The 12954-nt window shown below is 53.4% G+C and overlaps 2 pseudogenes; both read right to left on the bottom strand.

The window, feature by feature from the left end:
• LOC148162897 (acrosin-like) overlaps positions 1–12954 on the bottom strand; it is a 39741-nt pseudogene that overhangs the window by 17366 nt on the left and 9421 nt on the right.
• Positions 9025–10050, bottom strand: LOC114203315 (melanoma-associated antigen 8-like; annotated as a pseudogene).

The raw sequence follows: 12954 nt of genomic DNA, 5'->3' as shown, positions 1-12954 counted from the left end.
ATTGTAGGTTACATATCTCTTCTCCCGAGATGCTTTCAGGATTTTCTCTTTGTCCTGAGACTCATAAGTTTTACTATTAGATGTCGGGGTGTTGACCTATTATTATTGATTTTGAGAGGGGTTCTCTGTGCCTCCTGGATTTTGATGCCTGTTTCCTTCCTCACATTAGGGAAGTTCTCTGCTATTATTTGCTCCAATATACCTTCTGCCCCTCTCTCTCTCTCTTCTTCTTCTGGGATTCCAATTATTCTAATGTTGTTTCGTCTTATCATATCACTTATCTCTCGAATTCTGCCCTCGTGATCCTGTAGTTGTTTCTCTCTCTTTTTCTCAGCCTCTTTATTGTCCATCATTTGGTCTTCTATATCACTGATTCTCTCTTCTGCCTCATTTATCATAGCATTTAGTGCCCCCATTTTTGATTGCACCTCATCAATAGCCTTTTTGATTTCGACTTGGTTAGATTTTAGTTCTTTTATTTCTCCCGAAAGGGTTTCTCTCATAACTTCCACGCTTTTTTCAAGCCCAGGTAGTATCTTTAAAGTCATGATTCTGAATTCTAGGTCTGACATCGTACTAATGTCCGTATTGAGTAGGTCCCTGGCTGACGGTACTACCTCTTGTTCATTTTGCTGAGGTGATTTTTTTCGTCTTGTCATTTTGTCCAGAGGAGAATAGATGAATGAGAGAACAAAATGCTAACAGGTTTACAACGTCCCCAGCAAATATACTGTATACAAATCAGAAAAGACCTGAAACCAGGGGAAAAGAAAGGGAAAGAAAGAAAAAAGAAAGAGAAAAAAAAAGATAAAAACAAAAAACAGAACAATACGAAAAAAGCAGAATATGATCAAATATGATCAGGCTAGTGCATAGATCAGTGCCACACACTAGATTTTGGGAGTATTTTGGTCTGTTAAAAAAAAGTGCCTCCTAAAATTTTAAAGGAAGAAAGACATATGTACAAAATAATGGTTGACACAATGAAGGGATGGAAGATGACTGTAAAGATCAAAATTATAAAAGATTTTATAAAAGGACTTGAATAGATAAGAAGTTGTTTGAAAAAAGAAAGAAGATTTAAGAAAAAAAAAAAGAAAAAGGGAGAGAACGTGATCAGGCAGGAGACTAGAACAAAGCCATACACTAGTGTTTTAGGGTATATTTTGATCTGTTAGAAGAAACTGTATCTCAAAATTTTAAAGAGAGAACAACTTACATATATATGCCAAAAATAAGTGTAACTACTATGAAAGGACAAAATATGACTCTAAAAATGAAAAATAAAAAATGTTTTTTTTTAAAAAAGGGATTGATAAGATGTTGGTTGAAAAAGGGAAAAAGAAAAATAAAAAAAAACAGTTAACAAAATTTAACTTTGATGAAATAATGAATCATGGTAAAAAATAGCTATGAATTCTACGTGCAGTATTCCCCTAGCGCTGGAGTTCTCCCGTGCTCCTTGATCGGTAAACTTGGTCTTGGCTTGCTGGCTGTTTGTGCTGGTCTTCTGGGGGAGGGGCCTGTTACTGTGGTTTCCAAATGTCTTTGCCGGAGGCTAAGTTGCCCCACCCTTTTCGGTCCGGGCTAAGGAAGCTGCTCAGGTTCGCTCTCAGGAGCTTTTGTTCCCTGCAAGCTCTCCGTACAGCCTTGGAGGACCAGGGCAAAAATGGTGGCCTCCCAATCTCCACCCGGAGGAGCTGAGAACTCGGGGCCCCGCTCCTCAGTGTGCCCTCAGAGAAAAGCAGTCACTCCCAACTCCCTGGTCTCCGGCCGCACTCCGTGCTCATCCAGCCTGTGACCGAGCGTTGCTATCTCTGGCACCCGACCCCGTGTGGAGTTTCCAAACCCAGCAGATCCCTGCGGTGCGCTCCCGCGCCGCTCCTGCCCGGGAAGGAAGGGGAGTCTCCCCAGCTCTGCCGCTTCTTGGGTCCCTGCTGGAGGAGCAGTGGCCTGACTGGGCCGCGGATCACAGTTTATGGCAACCCCGAGCTGAGAGCCCGCGCCTCAGCTCCGTCTCTGCAGCCAGCTTCTCCGCTCCGATACCTGGGAGCTCTGGCGCACTCAGGCACCCCCGGTCTTTCTCTGACCCCAAGGGTCCTGAGACCACACTGTCCCGCGAGGGTTCCACCCCCTGCTTAGCCCCTGCAGCGACGTCCCTCCGCCGAGCCAACTTCTAAAAGTTCCGATTTTGTGCTCCGCAGCTCTATCACTTGCCAGAAGCGGCCAGTGGAGGCCCCTCCCTCGCCGTCTATCCTCCTGAATATCGCCTTGGATTCACTTCTCCGCAGGTCCTACCTTCCAGTAAGTGGTTGCTTCTTTGTTCAGAGAGTTGTTGCTACTCTCCTCTTCGATCTCCTGTTGAGTTCGTAGGTGTTCAGAATGGTTTGATCGTTGTTCAGCTGAATTCCTGAGACCAGACAAAATCTAGGTCTCCTACTCCTCCGCCATCTTGCTCCGCCCCCCAATACCACACCACCTGGATTATCATAGCTTTATCTTAAAATCAAGTAGTGTGATTCTTCTGACTTTATTCTACTTTTTCATAGTTGTTTTAGCTATACTATTTCCTTTGCCTTTCCATAAACTTGTTGAATCAGCTAGTTTATATCCAAAAACATCCTGGTAGAATTTTGATTGGATTGTTTTGAATGTATAGATCAATTTAGTGAGAATTGACATCTTCACTATGTGAGTCTACCAGTCCATGAACACAGTATATCTCTGAACTTACTATTTAAGTCTTGATTACTTTTATCAGCATTCTGTGTTTTCAGCATACAGATCCTGTGCATATCTTATTAGATTTATACCTAAGTATTGCAATTTTGGAGCTATTGAAATTAATTATGGGAATGCAAACTGGTATAGCACTTGTGGAATAAAATTTCAGACGCATTTATGAAATGTTAAACAATTCACATCCTCTCCACTCTAACCCAATGTCTGTGTTAGTATGTGTATCTTATTAGAAAACATTCATATCTACCCAAGGATTCAGGTCAAAGATGTTGTTTTCATTTTATTAGTCATAGGATAAAGGGAAAACAACTTGTTTCCACCAGGAAAAAATTGTGTATGTGATTAATTATGGTATATACAAACTTTAACATTCCAGGGAATACTTTCAAAAGTGAGGTAGGTGTATATGTGCTGTTATTGGAAGATCCTGCATCCATTTTATTAAGTGACAAAAGGTAGTGGCAGATCAATATGCACAGTATTACGGGTTAGGTTGAATAAAAACAATATATTTGTAGAGCATATCTATGAAAAAGCCATAGTCACCTTTAGAATAACACACACTAGGGGCGCCTGGGTGGCTCAGCTGGTTAAGCGTCCGACTCTTGATTTCGGTTCAAGTCATGATCTCAGTCCTGAGACCGAGCTCCGAATCGGGCTCTGCATGGGGCCGGCTTGAGGGTCTCTCTCTCTCTCTCTCTCTATTTGCCCCTCCCTCCATCACACACTCTTTCTCTCTCTCAAAGAAAAGAAAATATTTTAAATTAAAAAAATAAAAATACACACTAGATTGTTAGTCATGGTGACTTCTGAGGAGGAGGCTGAATTGTGGAGGAACTTTGAAAAGGGGATATTGTGACTCATCTGTATTTCTAGAAGTTTTTTTGCAATAGGAAGATATGCACTAGTACCTTCTTAAGTAAAATTGCTAGAGAAGCCTAACAAAACAAGCGGCTGCATGAAAGTAACTGCTAACTGATGCAACAAACTGTGACATTTGAAGGGCTAACACAACAGAAGTGCATCTTTGTGCACACAAATTCTGATACAGTTTGGCAGGGGCCCTCTGCTTTTCCTAGACCCTGGGTCCAGGTTGCTTTCATCTTGTGGCTCCCCTATCTCAACACGGGGTCACCATGTTTGCTGGTGAATCAAGGGAGACAGCATGGAGTGGACATACTGGCTCGCAAACGCCTGGACGTGAGAAACAATGCTTCTGCTCACATCTCCATGGCAAAGGGTCATCACACAACCCTCCCTAACTACAAGGGGACTGGCAAGGTTGTGTCCCCTGTATTCTGGAAGGAAAGCAAGACACACTATGGATGAACATTAAAGTTTCTCCCATGTATTGTTACACAGTAGGGGCTTAACAAAATGCAACTTTATAATTTGTTATGACTGACTTTATTGCTGGGAGGAGTTTTTTTTTTAGATCTTATTTATTTGTCAGTGAGAGAGAGGGAGAAAGAGATTGCACAAGCAGGGGGAGCAGCGGGCAGAGGGAAGCAGGCTCCCCATTGAGCAGGGAGCCTGATGTGGGACTCGAGCCCAGGACCCTGGGATCATGACCTGACCCAAAGGCAGATGCTTAACTGACTGAGCCACCCAGGCATCCCAGGGGAGGAGTTTTTGAGGTCAGTTTGCCTTGGAATTCTTTGAAATTTTCAAGCACCTCCTGTGTGACAGATACTTTCAAGTACAGGATGACATCTAATTTTCAAACGATTCTGTGATCCCAGCAGGGAGGATTCACTTCTTCATTTAGTGACCAGAGGATTACTACAGAGAGTAAGGTTCTATGTTGGGGGAGAGAAGGTGATTCCTAGCTGTTCCATGGGGACCAGTGATGAGCTCCTTAGCAGGCCAGGTTCAAGAGTGAGACAGAAGAGCACACGGGGGAATACCAGGGAAAGGCTGCTGTAATTCGGGAAAGTGCCAGGTCTGCTAAAAATGCCAGCGCCTGGGCAGTCAGTTTTCAAAGAACTCTGAGGTTCAGGCAGAAGAACTCTAGGTTAATAAAGCCCACAGACAGTACCCAAAACCTGTTTGATTCTCATTGTCACCTTCCTTCCTTAGCAACAGGTTTTTTAGTACCTTAGCCACAGCATCCTTCTTTTTGTCACCTGGAAGACACCATGCTGTCCTCAGGAATGATGTAGGACTCGGAAGGTTGGCCACAGGCTGCAGTGGGTGGGAACAGCGTGGACTCTACATGAATTCAGACCCGGGTTCTAGTCGCTGCCCTGTCACTCACTAGCCACGTGATCCTGGGAAAATGACCAAGTCCCAGGAGCCTCAGGTTCTTTCTGAAGTGAGTGAGTTAAGTGAGTGGGTTTGATAAGCCCCGTCTTGCAGGACTGCAGGAATGCATGTGATATATGGAAAGCACCTTGCACAGTGCCTGGCACATATTGGAACTTTGATGAATGGCAGTGATTTCAAGTGTGTTTTGATCCCAGGGCCTTCCACTCTCTCCTCTGGGGTATTATTTTATTTATTTATTTATTTTTTGTTACCGAGGTCATGTTAGAGAATGTGCAGCTCAATAGGACATGGAATAGCTAATCAGCCAAAGAGGGCGCTTCATAAGTAAAACTCAATCCATTTTCTAAATCAGAGGATATATGTGAGATATATGGGAATATGTGTGGCATTCAGGTGTGAGGGAATTGTCCCAGCTGGACACAATACAAAGCTCCTGGAATGTGAGTCAAAGACCAGCTCCTTCCCTCCCTCCAGCTGCTCTTCCACCAAACCACTCCTTTCACTCATTTCTCCCCTGACCAAAACCTAGACCTTGCTTACTTATAGCTGTCCAAATTACACTCCAGATAATCAAACTAAAATGACTTTTTAAGCAGTGGGTTCTGGCTTTGCATGGTCAGGACAAGAGTGCCAGTCTAGAGTCTTCTGGGCTCCACTTCAAAGGAATATCACTGTATTTCTCCAGAAATACTTGGAGATGACGGATATAAAACACCTAGTCTGTGCACTGTGTTCAACGGCCTTGGGATGAGAGTGCAGGATATCTTCTTTTCCTGCCCCAGGAGGAGATTTCTCCCTGGTTTGTCCATGATCCAGAAGGAACATGTCAGAGCAATTATCCATTTCAGACTTTGCTCCCACCTCTAAGGTACGCTGTCTCCAAGTAGGGCCACTGTCACCCCCCGGGTTCACGGTGATCAGCTGCACAGAAGGGAGCACGGTGACCCGACACCCTGAGCCACCCAGGCCAGGGGCACTTCCACTGCAGTGCTTGCCCCGGGAGACGCACCACCTCACCTTTCTTCCACTTCTTCTGCAGGTCTCAGGACACCTCTCCCCACTTTCCTGCCATGAGTGCAGCTGCTAGACTGTCCCCTAAGGGTGGAACGTGTGCTGCTTTTCCTAATGTCCTCACTGCTCACACACAGGGCCTTCCAGAGAGCAGAGCTCAGCCCATGTCTGGGAATCAAGGAGCCAGTGAGCAGGGCTCCCTCTGTGCTGAGATGTCATTTCTCCTCCTTTCTTGAAGAACTAAGTGAGTGAAGGCGCATGCATCTATGTTAATTTGCAGAATGACAGACGAGAAGGAGTAAGAAGCAAAAATGAATAATCTTTTATTTCCGTATTTCCTGACCCCGTCACTTGACTGCTCCATTTTTCCACCTTTCCAACAAATTCCTATGCCAATGCCCCGTGATTTCATTCCAGAACCCAAACAAGGAGGGAAGATCTCTCACCTTATTTCCAGAACATGACAAAACTCTTAAAACTCTTGAACTGGGTAAGTCCAAATGCTGTGGGGTGGATGTCACGCACACATTTACCTGCCGAAGCTGGTTAAAACTTGTACTCCAAGGAACAACTTTTGAGAGCTTCCTCAAGAAACCCAAGCTCTGGATGTCAGAGTCATCGCAGAGAACAGGCCCCCAGAGAGGCTGGCTCTTCACCCTGCTTTCTTCCCCCAACCCTCCCTGGCCCTGCGTTACTTAGAACTCCCGGGGCTCTCTCTTTTCACACACACACAGGGAAGAACCAAAATGTGGCCTCACTTCATGCCCAGCACCCCGCAGGAGAAGCTGCCGACCCCACCAAAGCCTGGAAAGGGCCTGGCCGCCACTGGGACTCAGGCCTCCTCTCCCTCATCTCTCACAGCTCCTTCAGACAGGGCCAGGGAGGAAGCCAGCTGCCCGTGCCTGACCCGGAGCACATACTCCAGCACTTGAACCTTGCTGGTTCAGCATGGGCCCTGGGACCCCACGGGAACTCGTAGCGGTCAGGGTCGCTGCCAGGCACCTGCCGGTACTCCAGGTACCCTTCCTGCACCCAGACTTTGGTGAGAGCTCCCTGGGCTCCCCATAGACGATGTGCTCCTGACCGGCATACACCCCCATGAGCCCCAGCGTTTCCCACACCTCCTCCTCGGGGGCACGGTCGCCATGCAGGGGGCTCACCCCCAGGACCAAAACCAGGAGGCCGGTCTTGGGCATGCCATGCTCACCGCTCAGCATCCCATCACAGATGAGACCCAGGACATTGACCAGGTTGTAGGAGTGGTCACTACGGTCCATTTTCTTCACGGCCATGAGAAAGACCAGCCGCATGCACTCGGAGGCTTGGCCCAAGATCACTGGGAAGTCATCCTGGTAATCTTTGCTGACGATCTCGAGCATCTCTGCCTGGCGGGTCGGCTGCTTGTTGCGGTATTTGAGGAGCAGGAACTCCACCAGGGCAGCCACTTTCACGTGGAGTTTGTCCTGGAGAGAGGGTTGCGTGACTTCCGGCTCCTCCCAGGTGCTCGAACCCTCCTCATCTAAGCTGCTGGGACCTCCTCTTCCCCAGCCCCCGACAGCTGTGCTTCCACCAGGCCCTGTGCCAGGCCTGGGTCTTCCTCCATTAGGTCCTGACCCCCGGTTTTTTAAAGGAGGCCCCCAGCCTCTGTCAGACCAGGATGCGGACGTGCTGACACACCGCCTGTGGACTTGGCACAAACAGGCCTCCCAGGGCGGACAGCAGGGGCAGGCTTCAGTGCGTTGTCCCTGTTCTGGAGTCCAGGTCCCTCCCTGAGCCCTCCCTCAGGGATCTCAGCATGAGCCGCAGCACCACTGGTGATGCTGTCTCTGCTGTCTCCAGGCCTCTTCCCTCGGACCAAAGCCCTCACTGCCATGAGAGCCACGGGCAAAGACTGTGGACGTCGCATCAGGCTACACAGTCCAGGGATTCCCCAAGATGGGTCCTTCAGGTCCCTTAGCCCTACCCTCTGTTCCCCATCTGGACTCCCTGGATGGCCGGTGCCCTCAACCCTGCTCCTGAGGGCCACTCCTCACAACAAGCGCTCAGTGTGTCTGGGACACAGAGCAGAATTCAGGAGACACCTCATGTCACCGTTGTCTCACCCAGAGGCCTCCCAGGACATTCCCTACTGGGTCCAGGGTCCTTCATTCCTCCCTCTGGTCGTCACCTTGACTCCTGACAGAACCTGGGCCCTCCTGCCCCCTGTCCCCACGCTTGTGTGCGCGTGCTTGCCTTTGGCATTTGCACAACGATGGTCGGGAAGGCATCAGAAGCAAGAACCAGGAAACTTCTATCTCTTCAGCTTCTGACCCCCATCCCTTGCTTCTTCCGTTCTTGCACCTTTCCAACCCATCCCTAGGCCAATGGCCTGTGATTTCGGTCGAGAGCCCAAGCAAGTAGGCAAGGTGTCCAGGCTGGTGTCCAGGGCATGAAGAAAAACTTTTTCTTAAAGCTATTTATTTATTTGAGAAAGAGAAAGCACACACAGGGGAGAGAGAGAAGCAGAGTCTCCACTGAGCGGGGAGCCCCATGTGGGGTGTGATCCCAGGATCCTGAGATCCTGACCTGAGCCGATGGCAGACGCTTAACCAACAGAGGACCCAGGCACCCCAAGAACATGATAAAACTCTTAACTCTTGGACTGGGTAAGAACAAATGCTGCAGAGTGGATGGTACTCACACAATCAGCCCCTGAAGCGGCTGAAACCTTCTATGGCAAGGAACCCCACAGGAGAGCTTCCGCAAGGACACCAAGCTCTGGATGTGGGAGTCATCCCAGGAAACAACCCCCCCACCCGCAGGAGGCTCCTTGCCCTGCTTTCTTCTCCCAACCCTCCGTGGCCCTGCACTCCTTAAAAAGCCCAGGGCTCTGTCTTCACGGGCACACACACACACACACACACAGGGAAGAACCAGCAAGTGGCCTCACTTCATGCCCAGCACCCTGCAGGAGAGGCTGCCGAACCCAGCAAAGTCTGGAAAGGGCCTGGCGGACCCCAGGGCTCAGGCCCCCTCTTCCTCATCTCTCACAGTCCCTTCAGACAGGGCCAGGGAGGAAGCCAGCTGCCCGCGCCTGACTTGTAGCAAATACTCCAGCATTTGCAACTTGCTGGTTTCGGCGTGGGCCCTGGAACCCCACGGGACCTCATAGCAGGAAGGTCACTGCCGGGCACCTGCCAGTACTCCACGTACCCTTCTTGCACCCAGACCTTGGTGAGGAGCTCCCTCGGCTCCCTGTAGATGACATGCTCCTGGCCGGCATACACCCCCATGACCCCTAGCATTTCCCACACCTCCTTCTCGGGGGCACAGTCGCCATGCAGGAGACTCACCCCCAGGAGCACCACCAGGATGCCAGTCTTGGGCACTCCATGCTCACCGCTCAGCATCCCATCATAGGTGAGGCCCAGGATGGGGACCAGAATGTAGGAGTGGTCGCTGGGGTCCACTTCCTTCACATCCATACCAAAGACCAGCTGCAAGCACTCAGAGGCCTGGCCCAAGATCACAGGGAAGGCATCCTGGGCATCCTTGCCGACGATCTCCAGCATCTCTGCCTGGCTGGTCGGCTCCTTGGTGTGATACTTGAGGAGCAGGAACTCCACCAGCTCGGCCAGCTTCCCCTGGAGTAGGTTTTGGAGCCCCGGCTGGGCTTCTTCGGGCTCCTCGCGGGGGCTGGCGCCCTCCTCACCGGAGCTGCTGGAGCCCTGGTCAGGAGCTGCTGGAGCCCTGGTCAGGCTGGCTGCAGGCAGTGGCTGCTTGGGCAGTGGGGGAGGGGCAGGCACTCAGAGAGCTCTGGGGACGACTCTGGAACCCAGCAGCAGACCCCTCCTCCGAGGGGACCAGAAAGAGGGCAGAGCAGGAGCCAGATGGGGCGGCGGACTGGGAGGAGGCCAAGGTGGAGAAGGAGGGGGGGGTGCGGGGGACCTTCTCCTCCCCAGCCCCCAACAGCTGTGCCTCCACCAGGCCCTGGGCCGGGCCCGGGTCTTCCTCCAGCTTCCAGAGCTCACTCCTCTGACCCAGGGGCATGGTGTTCGAGCTGAACCTGAAGAAAGGTGGGATGGCTCCTCAGGGTGCAGCCCAGGTAGCAGAGGCCTGAAGTCCCGGAGCTGACAGTGCGCTGCGTCGGACTTGGGTGCTGAGGGGTCCCCTCTGGGGTGGGATGGGCGAGCGCCTGGCTCCATGCTCAGAGCAGGAAACTCACCTTGTTCACTGGCACTCACCTGCACCTCCCCTGCTCTGGGACCTTAGAGGTTCCTGCCTCAGACCTAGGCCTCGACTCTGAATTCTGGAAGCCCCTGGAGGAGAAAAGGAGGAGTCACTTCGGGGTGCAGACACAGAGCACGGCCCACGGCCCCCAGTGGGGCAGGAGGGCTGGGCCGCACTCTGTGAGGTCCCCATCCGTCCAAGCTGGCTGGTCCCCTCCTTGGCCCCTCAGGGGACTGCTATTTCCCCTGGCAGGGCCTGGGCCGCACCCCCGCAGCCTGAGGCCACAGGGTCACAGCAAGACCGCCCAGCCCTAAGACCCCACAGAAGGTAAGCCAGGGGGCCCACCTCTGCCCACGCCTGCCAGAGGTCTAAGGGCTCGTCTCGGGATCCCAGGGATGGCCAAGCTCGGGTGCCATCTGTGCTGGGATGGGCGCACCTCTCCGTCTATACCTTGACCCCACGGAAGGCCTGGGAATACTCCCTGTGTTGACCGGAGGCCACCCTCCTGGTGCCAAGGCCTCATCTCTGGGAGACGCCAGAAGGAAAAGTCAGTTGAAATAACTTGGCCCACCGATCGCCCGTCTCCCCATGGCTGGCAGCAGCCACAGGGTATGCCTGGGCCCTAAGGATCCTGCTGTGGGAGGCATCCCCTCATTTCTCATCTGCCCCCCACCATCAGGGCCAGACCCAGAGCCAGGGCACCTGCCTCCTCTGCTACCGGAGTCCAGACCCTCAGGCCCGGGCCCTCTCCATCCTGAGAGGAAGGATCTGGGGAGGAGGAGGGACTCAGCCTGACAGGCCCCACCCAGGGTTCCCAGGACCTCCAGGTAGGGGCTGCACAGACTTCTGGGCCATCCCTTCCTGGTCCCGAGGGGTGGGTGGGGAGTCACTCACTCCTCCCTCGGGTGTCCCCACACTGATTCTTGGCAGAAGCAGGGACTCCTGTGTGTCTCCCAGGTGCGCTTCCCCAGATGACCTGACCCCGACCTCACCCAGCATGGTCCTCAGCACCCTGAGAGCTCCGAGAAAAGGGGGAGGAGCCAGCACATCCTCATCCACGGCCACGTCTCCATCCCGCCCCTCAGCCCCCGGCAAGATCCCAAAGGGCTGGTCGTAGGGACGGGCCACTCTGTCCTGGGGTGGGGATGCCCTCAGGCCCCCAGGACGCTAATCTTCTTTCTTCCTGCCAGGGCCTGCGCTTCTTCCAGGTCCCCAACGTGAGATAGAAGGCATGTGCCCCTCAGACCAAGACCTCAGCTCCCCGAGGACTCCCGCCTTCTGGCCCATGAGACAAGTGAGCATGCGTGCCAGGTTGGGCCCCCGCTGACCGATCCTCCCTGGTTCGGGCACAGCCAGACTCCGGTGCCCTGGCTTCTTTGCTGAGATGGGGTGGAGGGGGTATGGCCAGTCCTCCCCCAGGGTCCTCACCCTGACTCCCAACCGGACCTGTGCCCCACCCCCCCGACCCCGCACTCCACCCTCACACACACACAGGCCCGCCCCACCCCAGGCCCGCTCCTTCTCACCACAGGCCCTCAGGCTCTAACAGCCAGATGTGGACCCCCGGACAGGAGGCGTGGGCTCCTCCTCCACAAGGGTCCTCCTCCATGGCCTGTCCGTACTGCGGCCCAGTCAGTCCTCCCTCTGGTCCTCCCCTTCCATCCTCGCAGGACCGGGCTCAGCCTGGGCGGCCCTGAAGCCTGCTCCTTCCACCCAGACCCCAGGCTCTAGGAGACATGGCTGGGAAGTCAGGGCACGCCCTAGGTGCCCATCTGGCCCCGGGGCCTCCCGGGACCGAATCTGTTCTCTGTCCCCAATCCTGCAGTCCTCCTTCCAGTCCTTGCCTTGCCACCCAGCAACACGTGGGCCACCGCCCCCCACCCGCATACTCGAGGCAGTGCTCCATCCAAACGGCCAGGGGTTCTCGGAGGCCCTGAGGCCAAAGTGGCCACGCACTGTGTGGTCTCTTCCATCCCAGGAGTCTCCCGTAGCTGAAGCAGGGCCGCGGTCCCGCGGGCTCCCTGGGGAGTCCCCTGGGGGTCCTCGCTTCGAGCCCTGGCAGGTCCTAGGCCACTCTGGCTGCTGTCCCCAAGCTGGTCTGCCATCACCAAGGCCCTCCCTGCCCTGAGCCCACCGGGGTAAGTCTGTGGCTAACACGTGTGGCCACGAAGCCCAGGGCTTCCCAAGGCTGAGTTGGGGCGTCTAGGTCTCTCGGGCCTTCTTCTGATCTCCACCAGGACTCCCTGGGTGCCTATGCCTCTGCCTGTCCCTACTGCCTGCGGATCGGTTCCTGGGCACCGGAGCATCCCGTGTCTGGGACACCCAGATGGGCCAGTGGGGGACACACAAGCGCACGCACGAACACAATCGGGGTGTCCCCGTCCTCCACTCAGGCCTCTAGGGACTGACTCTGGGCTGGGGTCCAGGGTCTCTCAGTCCTCCCTCTGCAACTTCAGCGTAAACGCCAACAGGACCTGGGCCTGCCCCTCTGCCCCCTGAGCGAGGCCCTGCTCCTTCGATCCACCAAGGACCCCAGGTTCTCGGGAGACCCAGATTCAGAAGTCGCCGCACTGGCCACGTGTCCCCATCCCGCCCAGGGGGGGCTCCCTAGACTGACATCATGGGTGGGCTTCTGCGGGGCTCCCCTCTGTTCTCCTGCCGGGTTTATCCCTGGCCTCCCCAAGCCACCCCCCCAGCAATGGTTGACCAGGGCCCTCCCCTCTG

This window comes from Eumetopias jubatus, unplaced genomic scaffold (genome assembly GCF_037043125.1).
Source record: "Eumetopias jubatus isolate StellerSeaLion01/CBP00866 unplaced genomic scaffold, mEumJub1_p1.0 scaffold_12, whole genome shotgun sequence".
Taxonomy (NCBI): Eukaryota; Metazoa; Chordata; class Mammalia; order Carnivora; family Otariidae; genus Eumetopias; species Eumetopias jubatus.
Note: the sequence above shows the minus strand (reverse complement) of the source record. Positions and strands in the feature narration are given on the sequence as shown.